General features: G+C 36.4%; 1 pseudogene; it reads right to left on the reverse strand.

Moving 5' to 3' along the window:
- Positions 1-204: 204 nt before the first annotated feature.
- LOC116869557 lies at positions 205-20,396 on the reverse strand (annotated as a pseudogene).
- Between the last annotated feature and the right edge of the window lie 213 nt (positions 20,397-20,609).

Raw genomic sequence — 20,609 nt, forward strand, 5'->3', positions numbered from 1 at the left:
TAAATAATAAATAAATGTATGTACGTCAAAAAAGAAAGACAACTCCCTACATGTTAATCAGCTTTACTCCTCTAATATTAAACATAAAAGTCACAAAAGGAAGATAAAAATTTAAATAGAAGTAACATAAACCTATCACAATCACAAACAAAAACCTATTTGGGATAGTTTGGTCAGACCAAGCGGTCTACTCTCTGTAAATTTTTAGAATGAGGCAAACAAAATTTGAAAGGCTAGTGAATTTTCCCCTCTTTTCCCTCCTTCAGCTTTGCTTCCTTGCTCCAAGGTCAAGTTGCCTCTCAGTCGTTGCATTATTAGCCTGCTGTCTTTGTATGACTCTTCACTCAGTGTATCAAGTTCAGCAATAGTCCCCTCAAAAGCTGTCTATAGAGCAGGCTCGCTCAGAGGAGTTCAGACCTCATAGTAGAGTACAGAAAAGTTGAGGATGAGACCCAATCAGATAGGATGTGTCCGTTGGCTCTTCGTTTCTGCTTACTTCAAAGCTTGTTGGTATGTTTGTGGTGACTGATCCACAATCCCTTTCCTCTCAGCACCAGAAGCAATTCCAGCCACGTAACAGTAAGACTCATCTTTCACTTACAAATAGAAGATTTTGCTCTCTGCTTGCGAGGAACGTGATCAAGAACTTCTCCAAAAGTGATAGTATATCATTGTAGATGTACTCTAAGCTTTGTCACAGTTATCTCTCCGTAATCCTGAATAATCCTGTTCCCCCCCCCCCCCCCCCCCCCCACCTTTAGCATCTCCTGTCTTTAGCTTGGTACTTGAGATGACTCTCTAAAATGACCTATGGCTTTTTACAACATTTTTCACTAGTAACCGAGAAAAAGAGGCTTTCCTCATTGGAGATAATTCAGCTCCTTGTTTGGTTATGGACAGGATGCAGGCTACCATGTCTTCATATTGTTTAGCCTGCTTGGTCAGTTTTGCTTCTGTTCCAGCTTAACTTTCCCTTTTTGTGTCTGAAGTCATTGGTAGAAGATGGATGGGTCTCAGGAATCTCTGCCTTTTTGTTTTCAAAAGATATTTTTATCAGATTAATGGTGTCCTCATCTATTTCTGAATTACTAAGAGTTGTTTTTTATTTTAAAAGATTTTTTAAATTTATTTGACAGAGAGAGATCAATCACAAGTAGGCAGAGAGGCAGGCGGAGAGAGAGGGGGAAGCAGGCTCCCTGCTGAGCATAGAGCCCAACGAGGAACTCGATCCCAGGATCCCAGGACCCCCTAGCAGAAGGCAGAGGCCCAACCCACTGAGCCACCCAGGAGCCCAAGAGTTGTTTTTTTAAATTAGGAATTTAGTTTGAATTTTATCTAATGTTTTTCCTGAACCTATTTGAAAGAGTCATATTGTTTTTCTCTTTTAATACCATAATGTGGTGAATTGTATTTGCAGATTTTCTAATATAGGCCTGAAGAAGAGCAGTCTTACACATTTTCTTTTTGTAAATTTCTTTTAATTGTCTTATTTGCCCATAAAAAGGCATATTTTTCAGTTTTTAACTTTATTAAAAAGTTTATGATGCTACATGTAATAATTTAGGGCTCTTGCCCCTACAAATAATATATTGTTAATGTTCATACTTATTATATTTAGCTACAATTCATTCATTTTGACTGTTGCTTCATATTTGATTTTGAAAATAAATAATTTATCATATGCTTGGTCATATTAATTATGAGACTTTTTATAAGTCATAATAATAAAGACAGTATGTAACTGGCACAGGGGTAGAAAATTGGCCAATGGGATGGAACAGAGAACTAAGAACTAGACTCAGGCATCCATTGGAATTTAGGTACATCAGAGGTGGCCTCTCTCAACAGTAAGGAAAGGTGAGAGAATTCAGTAAATGAAACTGGATGATTGGTTACCCAGAAAAACAAAATCATCACCGGATAGATTAAAGATTTTAATATTTAAAAAACCTGTGAATGTCTCAGTAGAACATATTGGTGAACATATTTTCAGGCACAAAAATGTTAACAATATTTGACAATATAAAAATTTAAAAACTTGGTTTGTCAAAAAATAATCCTAAGTGAAAACATTAGTTACAACTGGGAAAACGTCATCAGCAACAAACGGAGTCAAAAGGAAATTTTATCAAGACGAGTTAACAAACCCTTATAAAATTAGTATGTAAAGCATCAGCAACTAAGAGGAAACAAGGGGCAAAGCACATGAACAAGCATTTCACAACAGAACATGTACAAATGGCTAGCAAATATATTAGAAGATGATTGACCTCATTGTCAGGGCAATGTAAAGCAAAACTGACAGAACTTTTAGAAAGTCTGATTGCACCCAGTGTGGGAACCTTCTATACTTTATACATTGCAGCGGGGGTGGGAATGGGTGTGTGAAATCTGAAACCACTGATCCCTGCATCAGTGTGATTGTCTCTTGAAAAAATTGGGGTGAAAAAAGCACATACTGTATGATTCCATTTACATGAAATTCTTAGCTACAGTGAGAGAAGCAGAAAAGTAGGAGCCCGGGAGGGAGGTGAGGGCGATATACTAACTTGTGGAGGAGCTCTAAGAACTTTTCAGGATTGTGTTTGTGTTCCATTTTTGATTGTGAAGGTAGTTACCCAAGACCAGGTATTTGTCAAAATTCATTGAATTATATGTTTAGAATGGATATGCTTTATTTTCTATAAATTATACCTGAACACAATTGACAAAAATTAAAAAAAAATAGGGTTTTCCTTTTGGTGGTATATTCACAAATCTATTACATTGAACATACGATCCAGTCACATAAATTTAGACAATACACAATAGAAGGCCACAGGTGGAACAGTTGGATGATGAACTATTCAAGTCTGAGCCCTTTAAAATCATTTAAAATTTCAAAAGTAACATGTCTGTCCATGCTATTTATGTAGGCCGCTTAGAAAAATCTAAATAAAGATTAATTGGCATGTCTTAATACCGGTATGTGTTTGTAATATTTTCAATAAAGACATATATTTATTATTTCCCTGATATTGGAAAGTTTATCAGAAATAGAGATTTACATGACTCTTCATCTGCTATTTATTGTTAATACATACTGAGAAAATAACAGATAATCTGGAATTTTCAGGATGTCCATGGGATGCTTGCAGATATGGGTAATGTCTGATTCTAGCACCCTGGGGCTCTTTTTTTTTTTTTTTTAAGATTTTATTTATTTATTTGACAGAGATCACAAGTAGGCAGAGAGGCAGGCAGAGAGAGAGGAGGAGGCAGGATGCCTGCTGAGCAGAGAGCCCGATGCAGGACTCGATCCCAGGACCATGGGACTGCGACCTGAGCAGAAGGCAGAGGCTTTAACTCACTGAGCCACACAGGCACCCCTCCCCTGGGGTTCTAAGGCAGACTCAGGGATGGAGGAAGAGACATGCAGGGCAGGAACAGATATTCCTGTAGAGATTGCTTAAAAATAGTATCTTAAAAAATAAAATAGAAATCACTTGCTTCTCTGAAAATGACTGAGCTTTATACAATTATATAGACGTCATTTCCTAAGAATTCCACATAGTAATCACTATAATTTCTTTGATAGAACTGATTAATAAAGATACCTGTACTATGGCTCTAATACATGAACTAGCTGTCAGATATTGTCCAGACTATTTTCTTGTACTGAAATCCTTTGCTTGAGCAGTAGTAGAAAGGGTGTAAGTGTAGGAATCAGGTAGGCTGGGGTTCGCATTCTAACTCTTTGTTCTCTTCATTCCCTCAACAGATTAGATGATGCCCATCTACATTGGTGAGGACAATCTACTTCACTCTGTTCACAAATTCAAGTGCTAATCACGTCCAGAAATACCATCACAGACATCTAGAAATGTTTATCCAAATATCTGAGCACCTCATCATCCAGCCAAATTGACACATAAAATTAACCATCATAAGAAACACATACGTACTCATTTTAACAGTGATATTACTACCAAAAAGGCCAAGAACTAAAATTAGTCTAATGCTGGTCTTCTCATTGAGAATCAAGAGCATGTTTACAATTATTTACACAAAAAGTAAAATGTTTCTTCTCTTATTGTTTGAAACACACGTTTTCCAAGCTGAAAGTGACCTAGAAATTATCTAGTCCAAAACTTCGTTTGTAAATATGAAAGTATTGATGCCCCAAATGCTCATGTTTTCAGTTAATGAATTCCAGAGCTGGAATTGGAATCTAATCTCCTAACATACAATTTAGTTCATCTCAGAATATGACACTGAAGATCTTAACAAAAGATCAAAAAGTTACACTTAGTAGCTATTTAGTGTTGAACAAGTAACCTAAATTTTCTATATCTTGGCTTCCTCTTCTATAATTCCAAGATAATGATAATAACAGTACATATTTTATAGGTTTTAATATGTTTATAATATTAAATGAAATAATAAAAACAAGGCACTTAGCACAGAGTAAGGACTCAACAATAGGACAATTATAAAGAGTCTATTGAGAGATAATTTTTTCCCAATTAAGTGTTTCTATCATGACATTTTGTGATACAGTTTTGTCCTGTGCTTTGGAAGATGAATTTTCTACCTGAGAGGGATGGATTCAAGATCTTTCTCACCCTAGTAAATAACCTGGAAACAGGTTCTCAGTGGACTTGTGTTGGGAAACCTATACATCAAACTGAAAATGATTAACTGAGGAAAGAAAGAACAAGTAGATTTTTATTTCTTGAAGAGGTATCAACAACCCTGAGTGTAACTGTATGATCCTTTTCACTAATACTCTGTCTATTTCTGTCAAAGCCCAAGAAAATCTGCTAGGCTGTGTCTGTGGCCGGTGATTCACTGGGACGTCTCATACCTCCACTGACAGGCTCTTCTTACCATCTCTCTGGGGTTTTTCTCTCCCTGTGCTTTTTTTGAACAATATATATATATTTTTTCCTTCTCTTCAGTTGGAAACAAACAAAAGTAAACTAAACTAACTAAAGAGAACAATGCAAACATTCCTCTGTGAAACAAAACCACCTTGGAATATATATATTTTGTATCATGATAGAACCAGAAGCTTTTCCTCCATACCAGTATTTATAATTCCAAAGAAGAATAGCATTGACCAAAAGTTAGGAAACATTATAAAAATGTTACGAAGATGTGGGAACTTTCCAGGAAATGTTAATTTATTATCATCACTAAACTGGAATAATTTATTAGCCAGATCTGGATTGTCCTACCCTTCTAAATGACCCACTAAGTCATTTATCAACTTAGTCAGCATTTTTTTTCGGTATGAGAACCAATTTATGGAAAACAAATACAGTTAGTGACGTTTAACTTTTTGACCTTTAGTAACAAGTTTAAAAAATATGTATCTTTAAAAAGATGATAAATGGTCATTTTAAAACATCAAACAGTAAAATAAAATAAAATAAAATAAAATATGACTAACATTGAGAAAAGAGTGTTATTTAACAGGTAACAAAACACATTCATCCTATTTTACTTTACTGAATCCAAAGGGGACAGGGTATATTTATACAAATTAGACTACCTATTTATCATACAAAATCATCCCAATGAGAAGATAATTTTGCTTTATATCTCAGAGAAGTAGCAAGATAAAGGCAGCTTTCTAGAAAGCTCTTATCCTGGGGTGACTTAGTGGTTCAGTCAGTTAAGTGTCTAACTCTTGATTTTGGCTCAGGTCATGATCTCAGGGTGGCAAGGTCAAGCCCCTCCTTGGGCTCTGTGCTAAGCCTGCTTAAGATTCTCTCTCACCCTCTCCCTTTGCCCCTACTGCCCCTGCTTGCATTTCTCTCAATAAATAAATAAATAAATACATACATACATACATACATACATACATACATAAATAAAGCTCTCATCCTGAAATTAAATTGGAGGATACATTCTGAATCTATACGATCTCTATTTGATCACGAGTTGGTCACTGCTGGTACATAAGTGTAGATTACACCAATTACCTTCTGAGGTCTTGTTCTCACTTCTACTTCTTTGTTTAATTAGTTGAATCTCATTGCCAGTCAGGAGTAGAAGCCTCAAGGTTTATCCTTCTTCTTAGATCTTTTTAGATTTTTCTAGATCTTTAAGTGTTCTTACCACACACACACACACACACACACACACACACACACAGAGGTAACTAAGCAGGGTGATGAATATGTTAATAAGCTTGATTGTGGTAATCATTTCTCAGTGTACACATATATTAACAGGTCACATTGTTCACCTTCAATATGTATGATTTTTGTCAATCTTATCTCAATAAAGTTGGAAAAAAATATGGGTCACAAACCATAACTCACAATTATGGAAGGATATAGGAAAATGGATAAAGGAAAAAGCTATAGCCTTTTCTCTACGGAAGTTTCTGTTTAAAGGAGAATGCACAAAGCCTTTAAATATTTAAGACATCTCTAAAAGGCGGAAGTGGAGAGACACAAATCACAACTATAAAACCCTTCAGCTGATTAGGTCAGAGCTGAGGAAGCATTTTATTTTCTTTCTGAAGTCCTAATCTTTTCCTCTTAATTTTATTCTCCTACAGCAATGTGCCTCGGAAGTCAGATCACCTAAATTCTGGTTCACTAATCTTGTCTACCATTTTTCAATCACTCTTCTCTCATATCTCCTCTGTGATATCCTGGCTCCATACCCAACCCCCTCCGCCCCCGTCTTAGAAGTATGATAGAAACCCAGATTTCTATTACAGAAGGACATGCATACAGGTTAAACTAACCAACCAAACATATATACAATGCAGTTTGTTTTGCTCTAAATGTAGAAATTAACAGGGTTAATGTTGTGTCATATATTTAAAACAAAAAACTATGAACAAGGCTGCAGTTTTATTATGATCTGCCACCTACTGAATTCATGACTTTGAACAATTCTTTCACATTTCTGAACTTGAGTTGTTATGTCAGTAAAGCGAGAAAAAATAGAAGTATATCTACTCAGCAGGTTATATGTAGTCATTTTGCATATAATCTATGCAAAAACATCTCTATATGGTAGGTATTCAAAAAACCTCCATTTCCAGTATTTTCTATGATGAAACTAATTTATATTTTCATAAATTGCCGTTTTAGCTTTTGACTAAAAATGATTGAATCCTAATTTCAGGGAAAGTGTCTTGAATCCAATTCCAGTACCTTGATTGCCAAAGCGAAAAGCGAGTGCTAAAACTGTCAAGCGATGGCAAGTGATTCAACCTTCTTTTTGCTGGATTGTTTTCTGGTTAAGTTAACACACATTTCAAAACTCACCCAGAATTGTTGCCTTTTGGCTTCGACTCTGAACTTAAAGTGATGATATTTCAAGGAAAACCGAAATGCAAAGGGATGTTATGTTGCATTTACTTTAGGGTTCATTCACTATGACTTTTACATGACTTGTTAGACATTAGCCTCCCTGTTTTGAAAAGGCCAGGAACATCAGGGTCTGTGCAGAGGGTGAAAACCATTAGTCTGCACTTTATCACTGTCATCCAGCTGCAGAAGGGCTGCATTTTACATTCCACAGGTAATGGAGGATGTCAGAGCTGTTTCAACTCTTACACAGGTCAAAACTTCACAAAGACTCAGGGTTTCTGATTTTAGGCAGGGAGCACTTCTCTGCCCCAGTTCCTCAAATAGCCTTCACCCACTCTGCAAGGAGACTGTAGTAATTATTGCCTGTAAGTGTGCTTTGTAACCTATTAATGAACTTTGGAGTAGAATTGATTCCTAACTTATAATTCAAATATCTAAGTCATTAGAAGGCAGAGCCAAACTTTGCTTCAACTCTTTTCCTTGAACTGGATTTAACCAAGATTAGGTATCATAATAACATTGTGTTGTCATATCAGTCTTCACGTCAACTCGTAGATGTGTGGGATTTCAGAGACTGAAATGACAGCATGTTCACTCGATACAGCCCTGATCTCATGTGTGCCCACCTGAGCACAGCCCAGCTGGCTGAGGCCCCCAAACAGTGACGGGTTTCTTTGGGCGCCGAGCAGAGATTCTATTGCATTACATTACATCTTATTGCACTTTTCATTTTTTATTCCATTATGGCAGGCTCATCTTCCCCTCATATGGGGTAGAGGCTACTGATTGGTAATAAATCTCAGCATCACATCTACTTGAAAGGGGAGAAATCTAACGAGTAGAGAAGGAAGTAGACCATAGTTGCTGCTTCTTTTCATACTCACAGATTTTCTGCAACTTTAGGGGATTTGTTAAGATCCTCAGTTTAATATTCTGGGATGAACATAAATTGTATGTTAGGAGATTGGATTCTAATTCCAGCTCTGGAATTCATTAACTGAAAACATGAGCATTTTGGGCATCAATATTTTCATATTTACAAACGAAGGATTGGACTAGATAATTTCCAGGTCACTTTCAGCTTGGAAAACATGTTTTTTCAGACAATAAGAGAAGAAACATTTTACTTTTTGTGTAAATAATTGTAAACATGCTCTTGATTCTCCCTGAAAAGACCAGCATTATACTTTTTAGTTTTTGGCCTTTTTGGTAGTAATATCACTGTTAAAATGAGTATGTGTTTCTTATGATGATTAATTTTATGTGTAAATTTGACTGGGTTATGAGGTGCTCAGATATTTGGATAAATATTTCTAGATGTATCTGCGATGGTATTTCTGGAAGTGATTAGCACTTGAATTTGTGAACAGAGTGAAGTAGATTGTCCTCACCAATGTAGATGGGCATCATCTAATCTGTTGAGGGAATGAAGAGAACAGAGAGGTGGAGGAAGGGAGAATTCTCTTTGCCTGACTGTTGAGGGGACACATTGATCTTTTCCTGCCCTTGAACTGGGACTTAACACCATTGGTTCTGCTGGTTCTCAGGCCTTCAGACTTGTACTAGAATTACCCCACTGGCTTTCATGGGTATCTAGCTTGAAGAAGACTGTGGGAATCCCCAGCCTCCATAATCATGTGAGTCAATCACTTATTTTACGTATATATCTCATGGGTTCTGTTTTTCTAGAGAACCCTGAGTAATATACTTTTCTTTGCAAAAACTGGAGTTTTCAAAATTATTGACGAATTAATAATTCTTACTTCTAACTATACATGTTTACATGACCTTCAAGATACTTATGTACATATTGCCTTGTTTTTTCCCTTTTCGTTTTGTTAGAAAATATGAATTGCTTCATATAACTGGACAGGTTTTACCATCCCCATTTTAAGGACAATGAAGTCAAGATGAGCAATACTTAGGTAGCTTAACAAAGAATTTATGGTTAGTTAACAGCAGGAGATATAGTACAATTTAAGTCAGCTAAATGCTAATCATATATATGCTTATTTTATTTTTAAAATCAACATCTTATTATGAAATATAACATACAGAAACATACATAATACTTCGTTTAACAATAGCTGTAATGAGAACACCTGTGTAATTGTCATAGCCGTGAAGTATTAGAACATTACTGGCATCACAGAAGGCCCTTTATCTCCTCTGTGCCAGTTATCAGTTGATTGCTTCTCGCCTTGAAACCCACCTTTTTTTTTTTTTTTTTTCCAAATCTCTTCCGCAGTAACAGAGCTTTAAGCATCCCCTCCACCCCCCCACCCCCGCCGCCTTTGGTGCCCGTGTGATATTAAGCGTTATCGGTAGAGGGAGCTAGAGGGACTTTGAAAGAGGAAGGGGTTTCCCTTCCGGTGTGTGCAGTCTCTGGCACGTGTGGCCTCTAGGTCTGTGTCACGTTGCTGACACAGGATTCTCAACCGGGTGACGTCGCAGCTCCCTCTGTTTCTACCACGCAACCTTGACCCGTCTGTACCCCAGAGGGATGGTTCCGGCTTCCCCGTGACTGTGAATCACTTCTGCCTCAATAAAGCTGTGACCTTCGCCATGCTGTGGGCTACCGCTACCACCCTTTCTTAACAAGGTATGAACCCCAATCTTGAGGAAGCACACCCCTTCCACGTTTGTGCTTCCGTGTGTACCTCCCTCAGCCGTAAGGTATTCTTCAGAATTGTAGTTACAGCTTTATCATATCCCCCCCCCTTTTTTTTTTTAAGATTTTATTTATTTATCTGACAGAGACACAGCGAGGCAGGGAACACAAGCAGGGGAAGTGGGAGAGGGAGAAGCGGGCCTCCCTCCAAGCAAGGAGCCCAATGCGGGGCTCGATCCCAGCATCCTTGGGTCATGAGCCGAAGACAGACGCTTAACGACTGAGCCACCCCGGGGCCCCTAATTTCTCCTCTGTTACAGTTGTTTGAGCTCCTGACTGATAAATCTCACAAATCACAGAGTCCCTCATTTCTACCCAGAAGCAGCTACTCTCCTAACTCATTTGAAATGATCTGCTGGAGTTCCTTTATAAGTTTCCTACTCATATATACATTTTTTTTTTTTTTTTTAATGGTGAACAAGTTTGAAAAATTCCCTGCCAGTGCAAGTTGGTGGGAGGGGTGTGTATGTGCAATGCTGGCAATGGCCGACCATATTACATATGAGTATTACTCATAGTACATACGAGTGGATGCCTGCAGGACCAGAGGGCAGCTGAGCATGCCTGTTCGCATTTAGAGGTGCACGTGTATCAATGACTGTGGAGGTAAGAGTAGTATGAGTGTGTTTTAACTGTGCACACACGTGTGCATATGTGTGTGTGTGCACGCAGGTGTGGGACTGGGTGGAAGCAAGGAGGCTCTCTGCCCAGGGAGCTCCAGCTCCTAACCTGTAAAGACCCCCACTTTTGAGTCCAGCTGAAGTCTGGTGAAGTGAGGAGTTTCCTTTCTCTTGGTGTGAAGGGCTGGGTGTTGGGTTTCATCACATTTTTAAACATAGTTTCATTTTATCTTTTTTAGAACTTTATGTTAACACAATGTCTATAATCTTTTGTTACTTGCTCTCTTTTGTTTAAAATGATGTTTTTAGAGACACTAATGTGGCTGTGCCCATGGTCTGCTTTATTTATGTATCCACAATGTGCTTTCCATTGTAAAGTTGTGTGCATTTGGATTGCTTCCAATGTTTGACAATTATGAACAACTGTGCTCTCAACATTCTTGTACCTGTTGCAAATAAGCATGTTTATCTCTGTAGACTATACACAGGGGTGAAATTTGTGAATTAAAGGGACTACCTCTTTCAACACTTCTAGATTATGATATATTGTTTACCAAAGAGGTAAACAAAGAGCTTTATCAAAGAGATACCAATTTATAGTCCTTCCAGCCGTGTAGAACTCTCGTAGCTCTATATGCTTGTTAACATGTATTAGTATGAAGTAAAATATTATTTCGCATTTTCCTGGCTTCCGAAGTTTAGTGCCTTTAATGTATGTCTATTAGTAATTTGATTTGCTCTTTTATGAAGTGTTCTTTTAAGTCTTTTACCTGTTTTACTCTCTGGTTGTCTGACTTTTTAGAGTTTCCTTCTTTATCATAAATAATCTGGATAAAACCCCTTTATCAGCTATGTGTTGCAGATACCTTTTTCCATTCCATGGTGCTTTGCTTTTTAAAATGGTATCTTTTGAAGAAGGCAAAATTATAATAATTTTAACGTAGTTAACCTTATTAATCTTTTTCTTCATGGCTACTGCTTTTTGTGTTTTGTTTAAGATACCAAAGATATTAATATATTCTTCCATATTCTAAAAGCTTTATGGTTTTGCCTTTCACATTTAGGTTTTTAATTTACCTGGAATTGATTTTTTAATATGGCATGAATGCTCTTGCTATTATGCTATAATTTCTAAGAATCAGATGTGCACAAGGTCACTGTTACTGTTTAGTTTATGCATGCACAATTTTGGGAGAGCTAGCCTCATAGAGAAGGGTGCTAAACTGGGTGGGTGGGGGTGGAGACTTTTTAAGAAACCCATAATTAAGCTCTTATTGATGGGAAGTACTTTACTTCCATAACTTCAGAAATGCTAATTTTATAGATAAACCAGTTCAGGGTTGGAGAGTTGAAGGAGGTTGGCCAAGGTCACACAGTAATAATCAAGTTGAGCAAGGATTCAAATTTTTACCATTGGACTCAAAAGCTTCTGCTATTCTGTCTCTCTAGTGAAGGGGTGTGTGTGTGTGTGTGTGTGTGTTCCCTTCTTATTTTCTTTGCTTTTCCATGCTTTTAATTTGACATTTGGATTTTCCAGGGATAACAGACTATTTCTGATTCCCATTCTGAGTTTTGCCTATGCCCAAAGTTACCTCACTTTGCTTATAAGTGTTTTCTTACATTTTTAAAATAGTCCCATATGCAATTATGCTTCTCTTTCTGTTTGTTACATTGTCTTTCAGTAAAAAGTTTTCACTCAATAAATATAGAAATTTGACTATTTCCTAGAGTTTGAATTCCTATCTATATGCAAGGGCCCCAGAACCTGCTCTGGTTGCCTAGCTATGTTCTCTGGAGCCCTGGGGGCTCTGACAAATTCCCACATAATACACATTGGAGGTTGCTGGGCTAAGCACTCCAGGTTTTGCTTCCCTCCTCTCACACAAACTTCAGCCAGAGAAACTCTGATTTATCTGTTGTATTTGTTTGGGCTACCAGTTAAAATTTCATTTGAATAAAGGTTTTTGCCACTAAAAATATCTGAAAACAACTGGACAATCAGAGTGAGTAATTTTAGGATGCAACAGGGTGCTTTCGGTTATCTGGTTATAAGAGTATTAAGAAAATATGCTGGAGAAAATTAAATTTACAAAGTTTTTAATTCTATAGTTAATAACTAAATTTAGTACGATCAACCCAAAAAGTCAATATTATTTACATGTTAATAACAAACAATTGGAAGATGAAATAAAAAAAAATATAAGACCAGAATAAAGCCCAAAATACTTAGGGAAGATATTTTTAGAAAGACATGAAAGACTTCTCTCTGAAAACGACAAATAATTGCTAACAGATTTCAAAAAGTGTTAATAATCTGGAGTTGTATTATGTTCATGAGGTGAAAAATTCAGTATTATTAAGGTATATGTTCTCACCAAATTTACTTCAACACTATCATAATAAAAACCTTACTCTCTTTGGTCTTCCGTCTGCCCCTGGATCTTGCTCTAATATTTCCTTTTACTTTGTTATTTCTTCAATGCCATCAAGCTATGTATATGTATAAGTATATGCATACTTAACATCCTCTGGCTGAGCTAAAATAGAGTACCCAATCTATGTTTTCTCCACTTTGGTACCATTGACTCTGGGGGCTGGATAATTCTTTGTTATTGGAGGCTGTTTTGTGTGTTGAATATGCAGCAGCTTCCTTGTACTCTACCCATATGATACTGTCCTCCCATTTGTGACAAACAAGAATCTCTAGTTATTGCTAAATGTCCCTTGTGAGGTGAAATTGCTCCTAGTTTAGAACCACTGACTTGACATATCATTTGTTGAAGCAAAAATCCCAACTTTTCAATTATTTTTTTCTTCCTGTCATTCCATTTATTGTTTTCCAACATTGGTTTTTATCCCAATTCTTGCCAACTGCTTTATTACAGATGGAAACATTTGTGATGATTACATCCCTTTAAATCATTAATTTATTTCCCATTAGTTATAGAATTAATTCCAAATATCGTAGCATGGCATGAAAGCTCCATCTACTTACCAATTTCTTGTCTGGCCATACCTGGTTTTCCTGCATTACTTTTTTTTAAAAAAATAATTCTTGGTTTACACCACTGTATGGTTTTTTATTATGTCTGTGCTACCTTTCTTCCCTTGATCTGTGAATCATGTATTTCTTATGTGTCTCTTCAAACCCTCTTGCACCCATTTCTGACTTGAGACACTGTGTGTCAGTAGTTTTGTGGTGGCTTCAAGGAATTTGACACAAGTGTGGGCCTTTATGTGTACATTTCATATCCTGCCGTGGATTTCTCTGATGTTGCCATGTGAGATGCTAGTGGAAATTTGCCTTATAGTCATGAATGGGTACAGGAGAAGTCAATGCATGTGGGAGCCTTTTTTTTTTTTTTTCACTTCTTAAATTTTTATTTTAATTCCAGTTAGTTAACATACAGTGTTAGTTTGAGGTGTAAAATAGAGTGATTCAACAGTTCCATATATCACCCAGTTCTCATCAAGACAAGTGCACTCATTAATCCCCATCACCTGTTTAATACATATTCTCACATCCTCCCCTCTGGTAGCCATCAGTTCTCTATAATTAAGAGTCTGTTTCTTGGTTTTGTCTCTCTTTCTCTCTTTTTTTTCCCATTTGTCTTGTATCTTAAATCCCATGTATGATTGAAACATATTTGTTTTTCTGACTGACATACTTTGCTTAGCATTATGCTCTCTAGCTCCATTCATGTCATTGCGAATGGCAAGATTTCATTCTTCTTTAGGGCCAAATAATATTCCATTATTTATATAATAACACACATACACACACACACACACACACACACACACACGAGAACTAATTCATGTGAGGATACAAATTGAAAGAAAACACGTTTCCTCTGAGGCTAGAGAAAGTCCTGAAAAATACATGGAATCACATGTCAGAATTTGTGCAAATTAAATTACACTATCATATTAAATAGTCTTATTCTCCATCAGTCAGTAAGCAAGAGAGGACTTGAGGAGACTGAAGACTTGCAAAGGAAGGAGAAACTGAACTAGATCTTCCATGAGGAATGATATGGAATCCACTAGAACTGAATAAAGTAATCACCAGATAGTGGAAAGCATCCACAGGGGAACGGATGTATATATGACAGGGAATAATATATATATTTTTAATTAGTGTACATATACAGTCCCCTTAATGCCCATCCCAGATTCTTGGGGTAAAAAGTTTTGTTTCCTGGATCAGCTGTCTATAGTCACTTTTGTTACATAGAATCAAGGTTATTTGCTGAGAGAGAGAAAACTAAATGTACAACCAAGGAGAATGTGTTGATACTTGTCACAAACAGCTGGTAAGAAAGGCAGAGAGAACCTGGGATGATATTATCTGGTATCTGAGGGAGCTGCTGCCATTCATGAAAATCTTGCAGAGATCCTTGGGAAGAAAATTTCTTTTCAATAAAAGAAAAAAAAAAAAAACCCAACAACTATGCAGTGAAACTCAGCAGATAGAGGGAAAATGGAAGAGGAAATGCTACCAGCCTGGGAACTAGAACTGCAGACAAGACAAAGAGGTAGTATAATGCTGCGGGAGTCTACGAGAGAGTCCTTGAGAATGCTGAGTATGCCATAGAATCAACAAAAACACTGACTCCTATGGTTAGCTCTTTAGATTGGCACTGCTAAGGTGGGTTGTTAAGGGAAGTCCATGAGTAGAGCAACTTTTAAGTATACAATACAACACTCTGCTGTATAATAGTTCTCCTGATTACTGAAACCCTGTACCCTCTGATCATTATCTCCCTCACCTTCACACCTTGCCCAAGCCCTGGGGAGCCACAATTGTACTGTTTCTTTTGGTTTGACTATTTTAGATTCCACAAAGAAGTGCGATCATAGAGTTGGTGTCTTTCTACGTTTGACTCATTTCACTTAATATAATGTCTTTCAGGTCTGACACAAATGGCAGGATTTCCTGAGCTTTTAATGTCATAGCCCCCCAATTAGAGATATGCATTATACCTTTTATTTATTTATTTATTTATTATTGACATGTAATGTATTATTTGTTTCAGGGGTACAGGTCTGTGATTCATCAGTCTTACACAATTCACTGAACTCACAATAGGACACCATCCCTGGTGTCCATCACCTTGCATTATACTTTTTAAATTAAATTTCAGTGATATTAAAAGAGTTAGAGTACTTAGAATGTGGCAAGACTTGTGCTAAATGATTTATCAACATTATCTAAACAAGTACTTAGAATAACCACTTGAAGTCTATTTTTATGGACAGAGAATGTAAATCTAGACAGGATAAGTGATTTACCTATGGACACATAGGTATGCTAACCCTAGAAATAGATACCCCTGGTCTACCTGACACAAAGTCCATGGTTGTAATTGTAGAAAATACACAAAATGTCACCAGATGGCCAGCTATGATCTAAAATAAGAAAGTCTAGGGAAAGTGAAGGAATACTCTGAGGATGGATAATTTTATATAATTTGGCATTATTGATGACAGCATTTAGAAAGCAAACATGCATCTGCATAAAAGGGCAATGGGAAAATATTAGGTGGCAGGTCTGTAAATAGTATATGTGCCTACTAGTTAAGACGGATAGCTGAGTACCCGGTTATACTTCTGTTTTTGTTTATAAGGGATCATTTTCTAGGTAAGGTTTGTTGTCACGATCATTGCTAATAGCAAATGAAATGAGTTAGTATCATTTCTTGTTGAAAAATAACATTCATTTGGATTGAAATGAACATTTAAAGCCATGAAAAGTGTAGAAAGAAACTGAGTATCCTTGTAGCACTTACCGGTAAGATCTGGGTCTGTGTCTAAGGGCCATGATTATACCCTTGAGAAGAGTATGAAGTGCAAAAGTTAATTACGTCCTTAATTCATTCAAAAAAAAATTTTCATGGAAGAAATTCTGAATAAAAACAACTTTATTACTTTAATTAATCTTCACAGAAAATACTATATGGTAGATATTAGTATCTCCTCTTACAAACAAAGAAACAGACTTCACCCAACACACCTGTGGTCAACAGCCGCTGGGGGGCAGGTGTGGCTTTAATGGCAGGCTTGTCTGGTTCCAAAGTCTGTGCCGTATTTCCTAAAAAGGTAGATTACACACAGTCTTGCAAACACAGGCAAAACAATCCCTGGGTGCCATCACCACGTTATCCTTCCTCCTCCTCCTAACAGCGACCTATGGGGGAAACTCATGGGTCACAGGCTTGGGCAGAATGTCACACTGTCTGGCAGAACGTCAGCTTAAAAAGTCAATAAACTTTGCAGTAGAGCATTCTAATCATCCACGGAAAATAAATTGCTCATATTTCTGCTGACTAAACAAAGTGAAGGCTAACTCGTTATGTTCATATTTTGGGTACATTTTCTCAGGGCCAAAAAGTTACTAGTGTGTAAATCATAGTCTGACCAGCTATTAATGTTTTTTTTTAAAAGATATTTTTAATTATCTTCCCCATGAATGGGAGCTTTAAGCACGATGGAAAACCACATACATTTGAACCCACTGAGGACAGACAGAGAAGTCACACTAAGGCGATGAGGGTACGAAAGAGTTCTATGACAGAGGAAATATCTGAGACTACAGGTTGCTGCCGTAAACACCTACGGGATGAGTCAGGCTGCAGAAGTTAGAAAAAATCAATACTTACTAAGATGCAAGGAAGACAGAGCAGGAGGAAATTGAAGGAGAACCTTTAGAATGGACGCTCAGAAAAGAGTCTTCTGGCTATAAAAACTGTGAGTTTTTAGAATAATCTATCTACCACAGGAAGCTCTGTGAGTGCCATCATTTAGGACACCCAGGGATTAGACAGACTCCCAGAACCATTAAAAGTATGTATTAGCAGAAACATTAGTTGGAAATGAAGACAGTAGCTTTTCCATTGTTTACTCCTGTCAGTACAACTCAGAGGAAGTCTTCTTTGTCCTTGAGTAACATTCCTGATGTTTGTTAAAATGTGCAGATTTTCACCCCGTTGACGAGTTATACTTTTTTTGACCTTCATGTTTCATTGGATTTGTTCAGTTCTCATGTATCATGAAGAGTCACCTGTGTGGAACTTGTGACTGTGACAAAGAGATGGTTTGTTTTAACATAGTCACTGTGGAAAAATTAGAACATCCAGACATGCAGTTAAATTTCACCAATATCCTAAGTACTCAGCAATGAACATGTTAACATTTCTATGAAGAAGCCTCCCAATATTTCAAGTGTGTGTGTGTGTTTATATAGGTTTGTGTTCATAGAGATTATAATTATGCTATATAGACTCTTCTGCAATTTCCTTACTAATTAAGTATAATATAATCATCCCCCATGAAATTAAATAATCCTCTAAGTATTATAATGCAGATTGCATCCACAGTATTGATTTATAACTATTAAATATTCTCAATTGCTGGACCCTGGCTTGTTTCTGATTTCATACTATTATATAAAATGGGATGCTGTCTACTCTCATACATCAATTTTCATCAAAGCTTTAATCATTTCTTTGAGAGAAATTCTTGAATTGCTGAGGTAAAGGGTTTGCACATTTCACTAATTATTTAGGTACCCTTGAGTTAGAATGGAGTTTTTGGGAAAGTAGAATGCAGGCTCTGGATTCAGTCTGATTGTGTGACCACAGGCTGATTCCATGTGGATGAGTTTCCTTATTTGTACAATGGGATTCCTAGAACTACTCCATGTGATGACTGTGAAGATTTAATAGATAAAATAGGCAAAATAATCACTAGAGTACCTGCCAGAGAGGAAACTCTTAGAAATGTTTAGTATTATTATTGTCGTGATTATTTCTAATTAATATTTCCATCAAAAGCTATTTTCCTTTACCCTAGATGACAATATTATCACAAATAATATTTGCAAATTTAATAAATAATGCTATATTATTGTTTTAATTTTCCTTTCTTTGATTTCGATAGGTAGGGTGTTTACCGTTTGTGTATTGGTCATTTGTATTCTTTCTTTCATGCCTTGCTTGGTCATGGAACTTTTTGGCCTATTTTACTGCTGCAGTTTTTAATTTACTTACTGATTTGTATAAGAGCTGCTTCTTTCCTGTCTAATAGGACAACAACCTCTTGCATGCTTTTAGGCAAAATGTGTATGACATTAAACAATTTCCAAAACAAAAACAGCCATACATTTCCTCCTACATTTTCCGGAGTACTATTCTTAGAATGTGAATCTAGCAGGACATTTTTTACACTTTTATACACCATTCCCTAAAGATGTGGTTTTCAACCTTTTAAATTCTCATTTCAATTTTAATGTCTTACATTTCTTTGACTTAATGAGTTCTTTTTAATAACTTATCTGTTTTGACTTCAGTCTAACGCCATAATATTGATATTTTTTGGCCTTCTATAACAAAAGCAATTTTCCAGTTTCCATATAAAAAAGCTTCATGCTGTTAACATGCTTTTACTTCTCTGGGCTAAATAATGCCAGATATTTTGCTTTTTCCTCATTAAACTCATTTTCCAAATCTTAAATGACAAATAATATAGCATATCATTTATAGACATTATCTTTAGAATCAGACATATACTCAAATTCTCACTCAGTTCAGTAAATTTGTACAATCAGTATGTCTGAGCCTCATTTTTCTTACATATAAAATGGAAAAAAACAATATCCATCTCAAAGAAGTAGTCTGAAGGTTAAATAAGATCAAGCAGGTGACAGTTTAGGTACTTAATAAATGGTAGTTATATTTTATCACTGAAATATTATCATTGTTATCCAATAAACCTTCCTCCAGTTATATGGTCATATATATAGTGAATATTAACAGCAGTCATTCACCTAGTTTTAAAATTAGAAACATTGGAGCTATGCTCATATCCTTCTGCTCTTGCATTTCTTATATCTAATCTCTTGTCAAGTCCTACCAAGATAGCCCCTAGATTGGCTTCACCTCTATCTACTCTGTTCCATTCCCAATGCCAGTGCCTCCATCCAGAACCCTCATCATGTCTTGTCTTGGACCTCTATAAGGATAGGCACCCTCAAAGTCTAACTTTTAACCCTTGCTCATGGACTGTTTCTAAATCATAAATATAAGTTTTGCACTGGTCCACTATAATACTTTCCCATTTCTTAGAAGGAAAGGTTGAAATTATTGAGTATGGAATTTGAAGTCTTTAATAGGATGACTTCATTTATTCATGTAGTTTCATCCTCAGACTATTTCCCTATATCAGTGACCCTTTTAAATTATTTTGAATCATAACCACAAATATTTTTGCTATTTCCAGGATGTTCTATGCACAATAATGGATTAGGGTCTTTACTAAAAAAAAAAAAAAAAAAGAGTCCTACCTAAAATAACAAATATTCTTTAAGTCATTCAAGATTAATGGAAGGGAAATTAACATTTACTGAGCATTAAACAAATGCCACGCATATTTAAGACTTAAAATAATCCTGTGAAGTAACTATCATTAGTACCATGTTACAACGGATACAGTTAAGTATTTTGCCCAATTTCACCCATGTAAACAGTAGAACTGGGATTCCATATTCTTTCTACTTTTCCAAAATATATTAATTATATACCCACTCTGTGTCCTGTAATGGAATACTGTGGACATAAAGATGAATTAAATTAAATGAAAATATGCTTACTCAAGGAAATTACAGTCTAGTGGAAAACCACTCAGGAATGTCTTGTTTATGAGGACATCCATGTTTCCACCAGATGTGCTGGTGGCATAACCACATTCTGCAGTTTGATAATCCATGGCTGCTCTGTTTCCAGCCATGACTTTTCTCTCTATGTCCTTATCTGGTTGCGCACTTTCAAAAACAGTAAGAACCTTAATTTACATAATAAATAGCATCTTTACTGCTTTAAGCAGCTTAAGAAAAGACTTGAAGAAAAAGTAGAGGATTGAAATGAGTGGCCAAATAGGACTTTGGGCTTGCTCTAATTTTCTTTTATATACGTATGTATCATCATGGAGAATTCATTGAGT

Source organism: Lontra canadensis, unplaced genomic scaffold (assembly GCF_010015895.1).
Source record: "Lontra canadensis isolate GAN:19392208 unplaced genomic scaffold, GSC_riverotter_1.0 scaffold19, whole genome shotgun sequence".
Lineage (NCBI taxonomy): Eukaryota > Metazoa > Chordata > Mammalia > Carnivora > Mustelidae > Lontra > Lontra canadensis.